Here is a 17,489-nt window from a genome sequence, read left to right on the forward strand (position 1 = left end):
TTTTACCACGTGGTCTCAAGATTTGCTAGTATCCAAGCAATGTGGTCATTCATCACTTTTCAGGCAGGCCCAAATTCCAAATTTCTCCAGTAGTTAATAGTCCCGGATTACAGGTGACCGTTGGAAGCTAGTAGGCTGGTGGAGTGGTAGTGGGAGACTTTTCCCCATGTTCATTGAGTCTTTGCAAAGGGGGAAATGGAAGAATTGCTCAAATAATAGTTTCTGATGCTTACAGTGATCATGTTTCATGTGGAAACTTGTGCATGTGTGGAGATTCTTTGCTGGCTCCTCAGGGCTGATGTACTTATGAAATCCTGGTTTCCAGTAGATCACAGCTACCCCCTTCACGGACGTTGCCCTCGGCTTCAGTGAACTGCCCCCATCCCTGGTGGTGCCTCGATCGCCTGTGGTCTATAACTGATTCACCAAGGCCCAGCTCCAAAGCTCAGTTTGGGGTAACTCCAGAAGGCCATTCCAGGTCCAGAGCTCCCTGTAGGATTGAAGAAGTTTCAGTTGCAGCAGCCTTGTAGGCTGTGCTTCACTTGCTCAGTCTTAACTTCCTCACTTTACTGTAGCTGTAGCTTTGGAGGGAATTCCCCAAAAGACCTCTGCATACAATATAAGACCACATCATTCTCACTCCTCAGAGGCTAACAGTAGAAAATAAGCCTAATATATATATAGTAAGCATTTGATAAAACTAAGCTTTATATAAAGAATTACCTATCATTGTGTGTAAAAATGTCTTCTTGGAGGAAAAATAATCCACGGTGATGATAGATGCTAAATATAATGTATAACCTCATTTCATCTCTAGAATCTCTTTCCTGAGCAGTAGAGTCAATAGGCAGACTAGGAATGCAATGAATCCCACATGCATTGTGGGACCATGCCAGAGGGAGTAATGACAGGCAGCTATGTGCAAAATGATCGTGGCACACAGTCTTGGGGCTTCCCTCTGAGTGACCAGCGAATCCTCTTCCCTTATGATTTCACTCTTCTATTCTCCCACCAAAGCTCTTCTGTAATAGGAGTACAGATACTATGTAAGTGGGGCTGGGAAGGGTGCTCTTAATCTCTGCTCACATGGTCAATTGTCGACTATGTTGGTTGCTCAGGTGGCTGTTAAGGCCCAATTCAGAACAGACCCTCCTGCCTTATACTTTTGTATCTTCATGTGTCATTGTGACTGTGGCATACTCTACTAAAAACATGCTCTATGTTACATTAACTTTGACAGCATGTGCAACATACTTTCAAGCACATAAAATAATAGCATTCAACACAAACTCTTTGGGGACTATATTTTATCCATATATTAATCTATTATAACAATTCTACTCAAGCAATCAGCATTTCTTCCTAAGCCAGTAGGCTGCCGCATTTGCTCCTCTCCATGTGGAGTCTTTGTGGTCCCAACCAATCCCTTCTAAGCTAGGCTCCTTTCAACCTAGGCCACCCTCACTCGCTCTGGGTAATCTACATCTTCTATCTTTCCAATCTACTGTTAGTCCCAATCTGTTTGAGTTTTCCCTCTGATTCTCAAGAGCCACCTCTTCATGATTTAGCAAAGGCCATCTCTTGCAGTTCGAAAGTTTTGGCTTTCAGAACGGTTGCTTCTGTTAAAAGCATAAAAGTTTTTTAAAAGTGAAAAAATCTCAACATTCACTGTTTTTCTTTTATTGTTCTGAGGAATTTAATTCACTCAGAGGCAAAGTGGTTGTTTCTGACGTGCTAGAAAGTTCAGAAAACCATGTGAGGATACCGTGGGCAGCATACAGGAATGGAGCTTTCACAAGGCTAAGTTGCAGCCCTTGCTGTGATTGCCGTGTCTTCTGCTTGGAGACATTGCTTCCAGGGATTCAGTCACTCCCCTTCTTGCAGCTCGTCTATGAACATCTTTACCAGTACTCTTCCCTGGTGAGCTGAGACTCTTTCTCAAAGTCCCCTCTTCATTCCTGTCATTTGATCAGTGTTAAGTTCAATTGAGATGAAATTGTATTACTCCTCACCTTGGTCTTTTGGGTGCTGGTTTTAAACAGGGATTGAAGCATGAATAGGAATTCAGCAGCACTCTGATACTCTTTCCAGTATTTGCTAGCAGTGATTCATGGGACCCACGAGTTTTGCAGAATATATTAACAATCCCCATCTTCCTTAATTTAGTACATAGAAGGTTTTATAAATCCATACCAAAGATGCAGATAAAGCTTTGTAGCTAGCTATAGGAAGCCATGTTCTAACTAAATGGCTTTCTACTTCTAATTAAACTGTAATTAGAACTCATAATTTAACTGAGCTGCATTAATGTTCCCTGAGCTCCATGAAAGGCTTGCTTTGGTTGTTTAAAACCCTTGAATGCTGAAATAATAGAAAAGCTGTCCCACCTGCATGTGGAGACATTTAAATAAAGAATAAGGTCCTCTATTTGGTAATTTCAAGACCTCTTTCATAAAATGGGCTTTGTTGGCTACCAATTCGTTTTCCTCTGTAATCCATCTTTTGCTCTGTTCAGTTAATTAAAAACGTAGTTCTGGTCCTGTTGCAACTTGGCCTCTACCCATGGATCAAAATTTCAGCTACAAAATGGAATCCAAAGTTATTAACTACTACATCTGACCTTGCCTAAACTTCCCAAACAATTTCTTTGACAAACACCCTTACTATGAAATCTCCTTAGACCAAGCTTACTTTTTTTTTTTTTTAAAGTATATTTTTGAGAAAGAGAAGGCACACGTAAGCAGGGGAGGGACAGAGAGGGAGACAGAATCTGAAACCAGTTTCAGGCTCTGAGCTGTCAGCACAGAGCCCGAAGTGCGGGGCTTGAACCCACAAGCTGTGAGATCATGACGAGAGCCGAAGTGGGATGCCTAACCAACTGAGCCACCCGGGCACCCCATTTCCGTCAAGCTTACTCTTGGGCCACACTTAAACACTGGCCGTGCCAAGAGCCTAGGGATGCGGTTCCTCCTCCGTGTTCTCACACATGCTGTCTTCTAGTTGAACTGTCCTTCCTCCTTGTTACTCTTCCTTTCTGTCCTTGTACTTAGTTCTTATGTTGTGCTTAGATGAAAAATAAAATCAAGTAGACAATTACACTTAGTCATCAAAGAGGAGAAAATTATGACATTGGGGATTACTACTTAGTTTTTATGGGGGTTAGTATGGAGTATTTGGAGTTCCTATCAACTTTCCTGTACCATAAAGTGGCTGGCACAACTGTTTGAACTACTTGAGCAATGTAATTTCACTCCAACTGGTCAGTTATAATTGATTTTTTTTTTTTGTACAATGTGACAACAAATGTCCATGACCTCCAGCCAAATAACATCAGGAGTCTACGTGTAGTTGAAGTTGAGTTTACTAAACATCACAGTGAGAGTGAACGCTCGTCATAAGAAATCTATGGGAATTCTCAGTAAGCCGGGTGTTCAATCTTACAAGATTTGGGCTTTGGTGAGGTGGTTTTGAGGAGCCTCTAAGGAAGTAAAGGTTTGCTCTGTAGCTGGTGCTATCAAAAAGTAGAGCAATTCTATGATTGGGTACCTCTCTTCAGCAAGGGCAGAACAGGGCAAGGATATGCTGTAATTGGTAAAGAGCAGTCACTTGTCATAGCCAAGAGAGGGGCATGTTTGGTCTTCTGTGGGTTAAATGGTGATTTTATGTCTTTGTATACTTAAATAAAGTTAGGAAGTAGCCTAGCTTTGTCTCTCTTATCATGGGCCCAGAGTGAGCATATTTGCTATTGTCCTGTGAGAACGTTAATGTCCCACAAGAGAATAATGGCCTCTGAGGAGTGCCACGCCAGCTTCCTACAACACGAAGCCTATCTGCAAACCTCAGATGAGTTCCTGGATGTTGAGATTAGCTCCCCACCCCCTTAAGGAGGGAGAAAAGTGAGAGAGCACACGAAAAGTACTTCTCACTTTGTGATCTTGTCATCCTGTCTGTAGAGGAATCACCTAAACACATGATCACCTTTCTGGAATCTTCTGGGTGAGACTTTAACTTGCAGAGGATGGGAAGCAGCAGATAGGGGTGGATGTCGTTTGCCCTCCAAAAAGAGAGTGCCCTCCAAAGAGAATGAGAGCCCACTTTGCCGCAAGTGTTGGCAAAGGATGGCAGCCTGGAATGGGATCCTTGGTAAGAGTCCAAGCAGTCATTTTCTTCCATTTTGCCCATTGACTCCCAGTCTCCTCACACCCAGTAACCTCGGGTCTCTAGATAAAGCTTCCAAGCAGACATGCTTCTGTGCCAGAGCGTCCTTCTCAATGCTAACCTTTGTCCCTGTGTCCTGTCCTGCTTAGGTCTTTAAAATACCACATTTATTTTACAATACTTAAGACTCACCAAAGTGTAAATTTTGGCGAACACTAATAAATCTACTACTTAAAATATAAAGAACCTAGAATTTCCCTTCCATAGCCCCGTCTGATCATCCGATGTGTGTCCTACCCAGTGGTAACCATTATGCTGAATTTGGTATGGTTTTTTTCCTCCTATGTTTATTAATACTTAATGCATATTTAGGTGGCAGAGAGCAATGCATTATGTTGCTTTGAAAGGTTTTGTATTTCATATGAAGAGCTTTGTATATATTCAATGTATTTCTTTTTTTTTTTTTTTTAATGTTTTTATTTCTGACAGAGAGACCGCATGAGCAGGGGAGGGTCAGAGAGAGAGGGAGACAGAGAATATGAAACAGGCTCCAGGCTCTGAGCTGTCTGTCAGCACAGGGCCCGGTGAGGGGCTTGAACCCACAAACCGAGAGATCATGACCTGAGCTGAAGTCAGACACTCAACCTGCTGAGCCACCCAGGTGCCCCTGTATTTGAGATTGATCCATGTTGAAGCACATAATTCTAGTTCACCTGTTGGTTATCAGTTCCTTTATGAATATACTCTTGCCTGTGTTGGACTTGCTGTTAGGGTTTCTTGTTTTTCTTCTGTAAACAACATTGCAATGAATATTTTCATACACCTGTCCTGCTGTACAGGTGGGTGAAATGCTCTAGGATTTACATGCAGGAGTAGAATTTCTCAGCGTGTCTAACTTGAATTCTCTAAAACAATCACCTCAATTTACCCAGCGATCAGCAAGGTAGGAAAGTTCCCAGTCTCCATAGTCTGACAGTGTTTGTGGTTGTTGGACTTTGAAGTTTGTGGGTTAGGATGAAATGAAATCATGCTGTTCTTATTTTCACACATATTTTCCCATTCACTGGCTCAATTAGGCAACTTTTTACATGGTATTTCCCATTCAAGTGGTGGTGGAATTGGCTGCTTCTATTGTTGGCTTACTCTATTGGGTCATTTGCCTTTTTATTAGAGTTCTTTGCATAGGATTAATTTGTTGTATGATTATAAGCACCCTCTTGTAACCTGTGGGTTGTCTTTCCATTCTTGTATTTTTTTTTAAATTTTTTAACATTTTATTTATTTCTAGGAGAGAGAGAGAGAGAGACAGCATGAGCAGGGGAGGGAGGGTCAGAGAGAAAGGGAGTCACGGACTGAAACAGGCTCCAGGCTCTGAGCTGGCAGTCAGCACAGGGCCTGACGCGGGGCTCGAACCCATGAACCGTAAGATCATGACCTAAGCGAAAGTCGGACGCTTAACCGACTAAGCCACCCAGGCGCCCCTCTTTCTGGTATTTTTGATGAATGGAAGTTTTTCTGTTAATGGGCCTGATAGTTCCAGTGTTTAGTGTTATGTAAAGAGCAGCCTATAACTTAGTGGCTTACAACAATAACAGGTTACTCTAGCCCATGGTTTCTTTGGGTCTGAATTTGGAAAGGGCTCAGTGGAATGCTTCTGACTCAGGGTCTCCAGTGTGATTGCAGTGGGATGGTGGTTGGAACTGCAACAGTGGGAAGCTGATGGGGCACTTCTCTCTTTTCATATATTGTCAGAACTTTTCTGTATGATGTCTGTGGAGTCTTACTTGACTTTCTTCACAGCCCAACTCGAGGCTCAGTCCCATGAGCTGTAATCAAGAGTCACATGCTAAACTGATCGAGCCACCCAGGGGCCCTATTTTTTAAAATGACTTTCTGTTCTAGCAAACAGAAATGAAAATTACTCTAAGTTGATCTCCTCTTCAAGATACTTGCTGAACTCCATTTCCAATATGTCTGAAAGGTCTATGTATTTCTTAAGAGTGGCAGTGAAAAATGATTTTTTTTTCTTTTCAGTCCTTTTATTTTTCTCCTCTGGTCTCACTAGTGAAGATCTCCTACCTCAATACTGGGGGAAAAAAAGGTAATGATGGCCTTTCTTGTTCTTCCCTTTAAAGCACTGGCTCTTGCCTTGCCCCATTTAGTAAGGTATATGCTGTAGGTTTTTGGTGCATATTCCTTATTTGATAAAAAAGCTTCCTTCTGTGCATAATCTAAAAGCTACAGATGGTATTGACTTGGATGGAATTCTTTGCCAGCACCTATTATGAGGAGAATGTTTGAAGGCATTTTAATTTCCCTTGTTCCCATGCCTTCGGTCCCTAGATGAGGAGTGGCATTGAAGATAACCCACTTTCTGAACTAAAGGGAGCAGAACAGACCGTATTCATAAATAATTGCTTTTAGTTGGTGTTTAAGAATTGCACCCATCTGATGTAAAGTGTCTCATTGGTTTGAGTTTGATACTCCGTTTTTACTTTTGTCAGTAGTGTCACCTCAATGCTGATTTTTTTTTTAAGATTTTATTTTTTAAGTAATCTCTATACCCAGTGGGGCTTGAATTTACAACCTGAGATTGTGAGATGTTCTACTGACCAAGGCAGCCAGGTACCCCTAAAAGCTGGTATTTTATTTAAGTTTATTCATTTGGGGGGGGGGTTGAGGGATAAAGAGAATGCTAAGAAACCTACAAGCTCCGTGCAGAGCCTGACTTAAGGGCTTGATCCCATAAAGAGAACATGAACTGGATTGAGTCAAAATCCATAGAGGGTCACTTAACTGAGTGAGCCACCTAGGTGCCCCAGGTATTTTTAAGTATCCTTTTTTCAACATTTTGCTTAGAGGTTTATCAATCTTAGTGATCTTCTCAATGAAGTAGTACTTGATTTAATTGCATTCATCATTTTTCTGTTTTCTGTTTCACCGGTGCCTGCTCTGAGTTTTTATTTTGGTTTTGGATCAATTTACTTGTTCATAAAGTGAATATGATTATTACTTTGATACCCGTCTCCTCCAATGTTAGGTGTTTAATGTTAAATTTTCCTCTAGGCACTGCCTTTTTTTTTTTTTAAATTAAGTTTATTTATCTTGTGGGAGTGAGGGTATCAGTGGGCAAAGGGACAGAGAATCCTAAGCAGGCTCTGGGATGTCAACACAGCCTGATGTGGAACTCAGTCTCAACCATGAAATCACGACCTGAGCTAAGATCACATCATATGCCCAATTGACTGAGCCACCCAGGTGCCCCATCTCCATGTAGTACTTTATCTGCTTTTCTGATACTGACATGTTTTCACTTTAATTTGGTTCAAAATTGTTCAATTCCTTTTTCCTGTAGCTTTGAGATATAACTGACATATGACAATGAATAAGCTCAAGGTATGCATCATGTTGAAATGTACATTGAAAACTTATCAGAGTAAGGTCAGTTAACCCCTCCATGCCCTCACATAATTATTTTTGGGGTGTGTGTAAGGTGAGGACACTTAAGATCTACTCTGATCAAGGAGATTCATGAGAAAGATTCTGACAATTACAGGTTTCTGATGACCACTGATGATACCACTAAACTAAGAGTCAGTACACTGATGGAGAAACTGATGAGGAAGATTATAATTTCTAAGACTTTTTGTTTGAAACACTGTTCCTGTTTTCTCAGATTGAAGAAAAATTTTTTTCTCCAACTGTAAGCAATTTGCTAACCATGTATCTTTGTAAACAAAGTTGAAAACATTGATACTGTTCTCCATGCTTTATCCCTCTAGAACTCAAACTTGGTATTTTTATTTTCACGACAACATAATTATTTCCCAAATACTTTAAAAGTTGAGTAAGAATCTGTTCTCCTTTATAATAGGAAAGAATGGCAGTAGCCAGTGGGCTGAGCTTGAACCAGTTTGCTGGTGAATCACTCATGAGTCCTGGCCGTTCTTACTTGCCACTAACAGTTGGGCTGTTTTAAAGGGATTGACCCTATGGCTAGACGGTGGGAAGCTGAGGGGTGGATGATCATGAAGATACCCTTCTGGGGTCAGGAAATGTGGAAAGACCTTGGGGCTTGCCTGCAGGAGCCAGGCAGTCCTTACTGTCTTACCCATCCCTGCTCAGAGGGCACTGACACCCTATGAAGCTCATGCCCTAGCCCAGGTGTGAACCCTAACAACTGACCCCTCAACAGATAAAACATGAACATAAAAAAGGGCAACCACGGTAGTGCCCAGAGGAGGGTGGCATATTGTCAAGAATGTCAGCATGCTCTAGAAATACAGTACTTAGTTAATATAGTAATAGCATGTTGTGTGTATTCTAAACGTCGAAGGGAACTGCCAAAGAATCCAGGGGCCATCTACTAGAGTTGGCATAATGTTTTGGATTGGCAAATTGATGATCTTGGCTCTGTCCCTCTGAGAGTTGGAACTATGCCTTGAGTTATGTGGATTCCACATCTGGCCTAACCCAAACTTTCTGCTGTGCAAACCAGGTTGCCACCACTAGGGGATTAAAGAAACGGGGAACAGTGTACAGATACCCTCATCAGTGATTTGTGGTCACATTTCAAAGGTCGTGACCTGCAAGACTGGGCAGAAGAACAGGATGTTGAAGGGGGACGTTCTAACCTGTAACACACAGCAGGGTTCATAGGAAGATGGAATAGTAAAATGGATTAATCACTAAAAAGTAAAACTACCTTGGCTAGGTGGACCAAAAAACTGTCCCGTGCTTTAATGCATTTGAATGATCAATCAGTAGGGCCTGTTGCCTCCTATGCCAGATTGGTACCCCTGCCGAGGCACCTAGAACAGTAGTGGAATTTCGCCCTTGTCCCCACTCTCCCCGTGTATCAATGTGCCGCTGTGCTGCTGAGAACACCAAGCCCCATTATGCCTGGGAAAGCGCTTCCCTGCTAGAATTCACAGGGGGACGTTCTGCTAGGATGGGTGAGGTACTCCTCAATTCTGGGTGAGAAAGAACGGTTCATTTGGCATTGGGATCCTGTTGTCCTACTGTAATGACTTCGGCTAGGGATGAGACATGCACCACTGAAAGAGGGAAGAAGGTAGAAGTTTGGGCCTGGTGTATCCCACCCCAAGTCCATCTCCTCACTGCAGGTAGTGCTGCCTCCCCAACTGTACGTTGTGTGCAACCAGGCCAGTTTTGTAAAGCTGCCAGTCTCCCTTTCCTCACGGTTAGGGGGCCATGTTCTGTTTTCCCCTGGTACGCTCATTTGCTGCCATCTGTGTTCTCCCTATTGGTCTGAAAAGACCTTATAGCATACATACGAGCCCTTACTACATTCACCCAGTAAAGCTTAAGTGATAGCTAAGAAAGTCTGTCCTCCTTACTCAGGACTAAAATGTCACTAACAAGAGGAGTGCCTGGGTGGCTCAGTTAAGCATCCAACTTGAGCTTGGATCATGACCTTACAATTTGTGAATTCAAGCCCTGCGTTGGGCTCTGTGCGGACAGCTAGGAGCCTGGAGCCTCCTTCAGATCCTCCCTCCCTCCCCCCCGCACCCGCTNTCCTACAGAAGAAAATGAAATAGCATTGGATATTACTGCCTTGCAAGGGAACACCTATGCTATTTTCCAAACAGAATGTGGTATTTATACCTGATGAACCTGCTAATGTGTTCTCCTTATGAAATCACTTGAGGACACAGTGAATACCCTCGCTGATCTAACTCCAAGCCTAGAGATCTTAGTGAATCAATGCTTTGGATCCTGGAGCTCTTGACTGGGAAAAAAAATGCTTTTTTGGGGAATCATTATCCTCAGCTGTTTTCTCTTGCATGTGCCTCTGTGATACCTGCCTGTAGTGCAGCCAGCTAGCTGCCAAACAAGTTGTTTTCAGGCTAACAAAACCTGTTGCTGTCCATTCAGAGCACACTGCAGAAGAGGGGGCTGTGTAAAATGGTAAGAGCCAGTTAGGAGGTGTGGACTGTTGGAGGAGGTCCTGGAGAGGGCCTCACTGCTGGTTGACTGGAGAGCTGGGCCCAGGTAGTGATAGCACTTGGCTCCCTCCACTCTCCTTGGAATGTACGTTGCTTCTACCATACCCACACTAGATGTTTCAAGGGCATAGCCTTGAGAGTAAGGTGTTGGGGAGACCATACGGACTAATGCATGACTGAACTCAAGACAGCTATAAACTTGTAAGATTCTGGCAGAAGGCCTTTCAAACCACCGAAGACCAGCCTTGTCTGTAAGTTCCCTGATTAAAACCGCCACTTGTTGATCTGGAATGGTTTACCTCTTTCTTTGTTTTCTTCTTGTCTTCCATGTACAGGGGCCAGTTTGCAAACCAATAATAATTCTCTCTCTCTCTTTTTTTTTTTTTTTTTTGGTGATGGCCATCCTACCAGGTATTCAGTGATTCCTTACTGTGGTTTTGATTTGCATTTCTCTGGTATGTGGTGGTATCTTTTAATGTATCTGTTGGTCATTTTTCTTTTGATTGTTTTTGCTTTTTCTGGGGGGGAGGGGGGGGCGGAATGTTCTTCAGTGTCTCTGCCCATTTACCAATCAGACTTTTTGGGTTTTTGTTTTTGCTCTTGATTTATAGGAGATTCTTTAAATATTGGGGATACTAACGCCTTAATGAATTTGACTCACAAATATTTCTTCCCCATTCTCCAAATAAAAGACTGCTTTTTAATTTTGACTTCCTTTGCTGTACAGAAGCTTTTTAGTTAGATTTAGTCTCGTATATTTTTGCTCTTTTCTTGTGCTTTGTGTCCTATCCAAAAAACCATTGCCAAGACCAGTGTCACACAGCTTTTTCTGTGTTCGAGGAGTCTTAGAGTTTCAGGTCTTAGATTTAAATCTTTGATCGATCTTTAGCTTATTTTTATGTAGGGTGTCAGACATTCCATTTTGCTTATAAACATATGGTTTTCTTAAGAGCCCTGGGTGGCTCAGTCGGTTAAGTGTCAGATCATGACCTGAGCCTAAACCAAGATTGATCTCCTGATTTGGAAGTTCAAGCCCATGTTGGGCTCTATGTTGCCAGTGTGGCACCTGCATGGAATTCTCTCTCTCTCTCTCTCTCTCTCTCTCTCTCTCGCTCCCTCCCTCTCTGTCCATATCCTGTTGTCTCTCACTCTCTGATTCTCTCCTTCTTTCTCAGAATTAACTGTTTGGGGAAAAAAGTTTTCCCAACATCATTTATTTTTTTAAATTTTTTTATTTTTTATGTTTGTTTATTTCTAGGAGAGAGAGAGAGAGAGACAGCATGAGCAGGGGAGGGTCAGAGAGAGAGGGAGTCACAGACTGAAACAGGCTCCAGGCTCTGAGCTGGCAGTCAGCACAGAGCCCGACGCGGGGCTCGAACCCACGAACTGCGAGATCATGACCCAAGCGAAAGTCGGACACTTAACCGACTAAGCCACCCAGGCGCCCCCCCCAACATCATTTATTGAAGTGACTACCCTTCCTTCATAAACTGAACATAATTATGTGGGTTTATTTCTGGGCTCTTGATTCTGTTTCACTTTTATGCCAGTAAAATGTTTTGTAATGTTATAGAACATAACATTTTATCATTAGGAACTTTTTTGGTCTTCCCCATTTTTAACTTGATGTCTGTTTTGTGTAAACTCTATTTTGTTCTGCTCTTTTGTTTTCCATTTGCATGGAGTATGTTTCCATTTCTGATTCACTCTGAGTCAATGTCTGTCCTTAAGGCCAAAGTGAGTCTTTTGTAGGTCACATGGAGTATGTTTCCTTCTTTTTGAAATCCATTTAGCCAAACTATACCTTTGATGGGAAAATTTAAAACATTTATACTGCAAGTAATCATTGATAGTTGATGACTTAATAATGCTATTTTATCAGTTGTTTTGTGCCTGTTGGGTAGTTACTCATTCCTTTCTAGGTCTCCTGGTGCCTGCCTTTATGAATTAATGGTTTTTGCCTGGTGGTGTGCTTTCATTCCCTTTCCTTTACCTGTGTGTGTCTACTGTGGCTTGTCCCTTGCATTGCTGTCGCTGTCTGTGTTCTTGGAGGAAGTAGGCGCCGTTTCGCTTTGTGTTGTCGTGGAGAGCCCTTCACGAGTCCTCCAGTACAGAGTTTTGAGGCGGGCTCTCTGGTGGTGTCCACAGGTAGGCTTGTGGTGCTGAAGTTCCAAGTGGGTCTGGTGATTAGTAGGTGAGCAGGCCTGCTGTTGAGGCTTATCAAGGCCAACCTGGTGCTTGGGTCTCTGTGGGCCAACCAGGCTCTTGGGACCATTAGGGTAGGCTTGGAATCTGGGTCCATTGGTACTGGCCCAGTCCTGGGACAGATGGGGAGCTTGAGCCCATGGGAACTGATCTGGAGGTTGGCACTACTGGGATTGGCCTGGTACTGTGGCATTCTGGGAGCCTATGTCTGTAGAAACCAATCTAGAAGAGAGTTTGAAGGGTTGCTAGTCTGGTGCTGGGGCAGACCCAGATTTTGGGCTCATGAGAGCCTGTTTGGAGTGTAGGTCCATGGAAGCTGGCCTGGCACAAGAGTAGCCTGGGATCCTAGGGCTATTAGAGCTGGCCTGGTATCACTGTAGGTATACAGTGTAGGCCAGGGGTTATAGGAGCCAGTATGGCACTGGAGTGGTTCAAGAGCCTGGGGACATGAAAAAAGACCTGGTGCTAGGGTTAGCACTGGCTTGAGTTTCTGGTAGTCGACCTGAAGCCTCCATTCACTAGAGTCAGCTGGGAGTCTGGGACCATGAGACTGAGCTAGTACTGGGGTGGCTTGGGAGCCTGGGGCTTTTGCAGTCACTTGGGCTGCTGTGTGCCTGGGTTTGGGGGAAGGTCTGTGCTCATTTCATCTTTCCCCTCCATGAGGAGGGGAGTCTCCCTGCACTGGGCTGCCTGGGTTTGGGGGAGGTGTGACAGGGTAATATGAATGGTCTTTCCTGCGGTCTGCAATGTGTCTGGTTTGTGCTCCACCCAGATGCTATAATCCATCACTTGGAATCCTTCTTGAGAAGACCTTTTTGTGTACAGACAGATGTTCAAACCAATACTTCTGGGAGGGGACACAACCACTGGAATTTCCAATTCCATCATCTTGCTGATATCACTTCTGAACCCTCCCCCCCCCCTTTTTATTTAATAGTTTATTGTCAAGTTGGTTTCTGTATAACACCCAGTGCTCATACCCACAAGTGCCCTCCTCCGGAAGCCTGGGTGGCTCAGTCGGTTAAGCATCCGACTTCAGCTCAGGTCATGATCTCGCAGTTCGTGGGTTTGAGCTTCCCATAGGGCTTTGTGCTGACAGCCAGCTCAGAGTCTGGAGCCTGTTTCAGATTCTGTGTCTCCCTCTCTCTCTGACCCTCCCCCGCTCATGCTGTCTCTCTCTCTCTCTCTCTCAAAAATAAAAAAAATTTTTTTAAAAAAGTGAATTCCCTTTTTAATTTATTCTTTGACTTCCAGGTTATTGAAAACTGTTTTAATTTCCAAATACTTCTAACTTTTCCAGATACCGTTAGTTACCTATTACAAATCTTGTTTCATTGTGGTAAATGTGAAGAAATGGGCAGATAATAGACACTTGTCTAAAGAAGACATCCAGAGGGCCAGCAGACACATGAAAAGATTTCACTCATCAGGGAAATAGAAACCAAAACCACATTTAGATAACACCTCACTCTGGTCAGAGTGGCTAAAATTAACGACTCTGTAAACCATAGATGTTGGCGAGGATGTGGAGAAAGAGGATCTCTTTTGTATTGTTGGTGGGAATGCAAACTGGTGCAACCACTCTGGAAAACCGTACAGAGGTTCCTCAAACTAAAAATAGGACTACCCTACAACCCAGCAGTAGTGTTACAAGCAGTTTATCCAAAGGACATAGGAGTGCACGTGTACTCCAATGTTTACAGCAGCTCTTTCAACAATAGCCAAATAATGGGAAAAGCCCAAATGCCCATCAATTGAATGGATAAAGATGTGGTTTCTGTATACAATGGAATACTACTGGACAGTGAGAAAGAATGAAATCCTGCCATTGGCAACAATGTGGGTGGAACTGGAGGGTATTATGCTAAGTGAACTAAGTCAGACAGATCTCAAATGTTTTCACTCACACATGGAACTTGAGAACCTTAACAGAAGACCATGGGGGAAAGGAAGGGGAAAAAATAGTTTAAAACAGAGGGAGGAAAACCCTAAGACACTGCATACAGGGGAAAAACTGAAGGTTGATGGGTGGAGTGGGGGATGGAGGAAATGGGTGATGGGCATTGAGGAGGGCCTTTGTTGGGATGAGCACTGGGTGTGTATGTAAGCAATGAATCATAGGAATCTACGCCCAAAACGAAGAACACTGTATATTAGCTGACTTGACAATAAATTACATATATATATATATATATATATATAAGAACATTTTCTATGATTTGAATCTTTTAAAGTTTATCCNAAGGTGCCAGATAAAACTGAAAAAAATAATACCCTGTTGAGGTGCTCTAGAATTGCCACTTGGGTCAAATTGTTGTCAAATTTTCCATGCCCTTACTGACTTTCTATATTATACAAAGGTGTTGAACTCTAAAACCCTGTGTATTTATTACTCTTTGTAATTTCATGAGTTATTCTATGTCTTTTGAAACTCCATTATTACATGAATAAACATTGAGAATTATCTCCCCCATCTTAATTCTTGTGTTCATGTATTGCAGTTGTTTGAATTCTGTTGGAACCACATGAAAGATAAAGTAAGGACAGTCCTAATTTATGTTTACTCATTGATACCACTGCTTTTCATACTTGGTTACATTTGTGTTTTCCCCTGGGATAATTTTCTTTCTTGAACAACTCTTTGTGATCTTGGCTTCAAAGCAACTCTGCTTAAGATGAATTATTTCAGTTTTTGTTTTTCTTAAAATGTGTATTTGAAGGATGTTTTGCTCATTGTAGAATTCTTGATTGGTAGTTCTTCAGAAATTTAAAAATGTCATTTCATTGTTCTCGGGCTCCCATTATTTAATGTTGAGAATTCAGGCCCAAATCTCCTTGTTTGTTACTTCTGTAAAGGTAATGTGCCTTTTGGTTTTATTTTCTGTGTGTGTGTGTGTGTGTGTGTGTGTGTGTAAACTCCATTTTTCCTCAATGCTTTAGTTGCAGATACTTTCAATAGAAAATAATCAAATATTTCATGAATCTTACTGTTAACGTACACTCTACTATAAACACATAATGTTAACAATTTCTTAGGTAGTAACTCATATTTAGTAAATATGGTTTATTTATTAACTGTCATATTTAATAAATATGGTTATCTGTTCAAATTCTTCCTATTTTCTCTTATTTCTTTCTTTTCTATTTAAAGCAGTCACTTAATCCATTTCCATTGGAGGTGGCAGAGAAGACTCTTTAATATCAGTTGGCTTCTATTTTCTTTTCTCACTTAAGGTTCTGCTCCTTGGCATGCCTGGAAATCTTTACTGATTATGGGACATTGTATATAAAAATTAGGGGGCCTCCTAATGAACTTGGGAGTAAGCTCCACAAAGACTTAATATTCTTCAGTTAGTACTGAGGTACTCTATACCCATTCTATCAATCAAGGTCTGAACTGAGTTGGAGTTTTGATAGGATTAGTCTATTTCTGTTTTTATCTCCCATCCTTTGGGTATAACAATCCGGTGTTTTCAACTCCTGAAATGGGGTTGATGCTGGGTCTTCCCTCTAGTGAGTACTCCCCTTCGCCATCGTGAGAATTTGACAAATGACTGGAGGGCAAAATCAGCTGTACCTGAAGCAGGAGTTTTGTCTCTGTGGACCCTCAAACTGCTGAAAGCTCTTTTGGTTTCCCTTGCACCAAGCTTAGCCAGTTTTCCACTGTATGAACAATACCTACCATCAGTAACCTCAGTAGAAAGAATCTCTATGTTGTCACTCATCTGTCCCTTTTCCAGAATGTTACTCCTGTTTCTCAATCTATTAACTCCTAATACCTTTATTTTTTAAAGTTTATATGGTGTGTGTTTTTTGTTTTTTGCAGACCACCCTGGTCAGCTGCAAGTTACTTCTACCCATTGAGCTTATAATTTGAATTTTTACATGTTCTTTATCAAACTTACCTGGTCATTATCTTTGGACTCCTGATTCTTAATTTTTTCTTTTATTTTCTCTGAACATTTTAACCAGTAATACTTTGCTGTATTCAATAATTTCATTAGTTGAAATTCTTAAAGGTATAATTGGTGTTATTCCAGCTCACTCCTACTGATTTCTTGTTTTCTCTTGGAAGGGGTAAAGTTAATCCTGAGCCCATGTTTGCCTGGTACTAAACCTTAATCTGTCGATGGACTTAAGCCGAAGGTACATATTTCCAGAGAATTTACTTCTGTCATTTGGCCCTTGTTCCCGGGGTCAGTCTAAATTCAAGCCCCAGATTCAAGTTAAGGCGACTGTGCTGGTTGACTAATAGTGCCCCCAATATGTCCACATCCAAATGCCTAGAACTTGTGAATATGCTCCTTTATATGGCAGACTTGATCAGGCATATGTGATCAAGGATCTTGAGATGGGGAGAGAATCCTGGATTATCTTGGCGGGCCCAAAATAACTGCAACTTTCCTAAGTGGGGCAGGTGGCCATAGAGAAAAGATAATTCAAAACTGTCTTTAAAGATGGAGGCAGCGGTCATGACCAGCATCTGGAAGCTAGAAGCTGCAAGGATTGGATTGTCCCCTGAAGCCTCTAGAAGAAACATGTTCCTAGTCGGATTGGTTTTAGCCTCCTGAAACCCATTTTGGACTTTTGACCTCCAGAGTTCTAGGAGAATAAATTTGTGTTAAGCCACGAAATACATGGAAATTATGAAGCCATAAAGTAATATAGGTAGTTTGTGATAACAAATTATCTGGGACACCCGCCCCCCCCCCGCTGCCCCTCATGCCCAAGCAGAGGTTGAGATGGACTCCTCTTGCCTCTCCTCATGTCCTGGACATCTGCAGAAGTTCCCAGCTAATGCCCCGACTTGTGAGGGTTTAAGATTTCTCTCTCTCCTTCTGCCACTGTTAAAACCAAATACTCAATTTTTTAATGTCAGCAGATGCCCTCGGCAGCCTGTCAATCTGTGTTCACTTCTCTTGCACTCATAGTTGTGTCTTGTCCAAGATTTCTCAATGTTGGTATCAGCAAACAGATTCTAAAATTGCTTAGAACGTTTTTATCTGTAAGATTAATGTAATATCTGCATAAGAGTGTTTATAAACATGCAATAAACCTTTCAAGGATAAAGGATTTTGGTAACCTAGTTTTTCCATGTAAGCCAGATTAATCATTTTCATCTGCTTTCATACCACATTTATAAATCCATAACTCTAT

The sequence above is a fragment of the Crocuta crocuta genome, unplaced genomic scaffold, assembly GCF_008692635.1.
Source record: "Crocuta crocuta isolate KB4526 unplaced genomic scaffold, BGI_CrCroc_1.0 scaffold170, whole genome shotgun sequence".
NCBI classification, from domain to species: domain Eukaryota; kingdom Metazoa; phylum Chordata; class Mammalia; order Carnivora; family Hyaenidae; genus Crocuta; species Crocuta crocuta.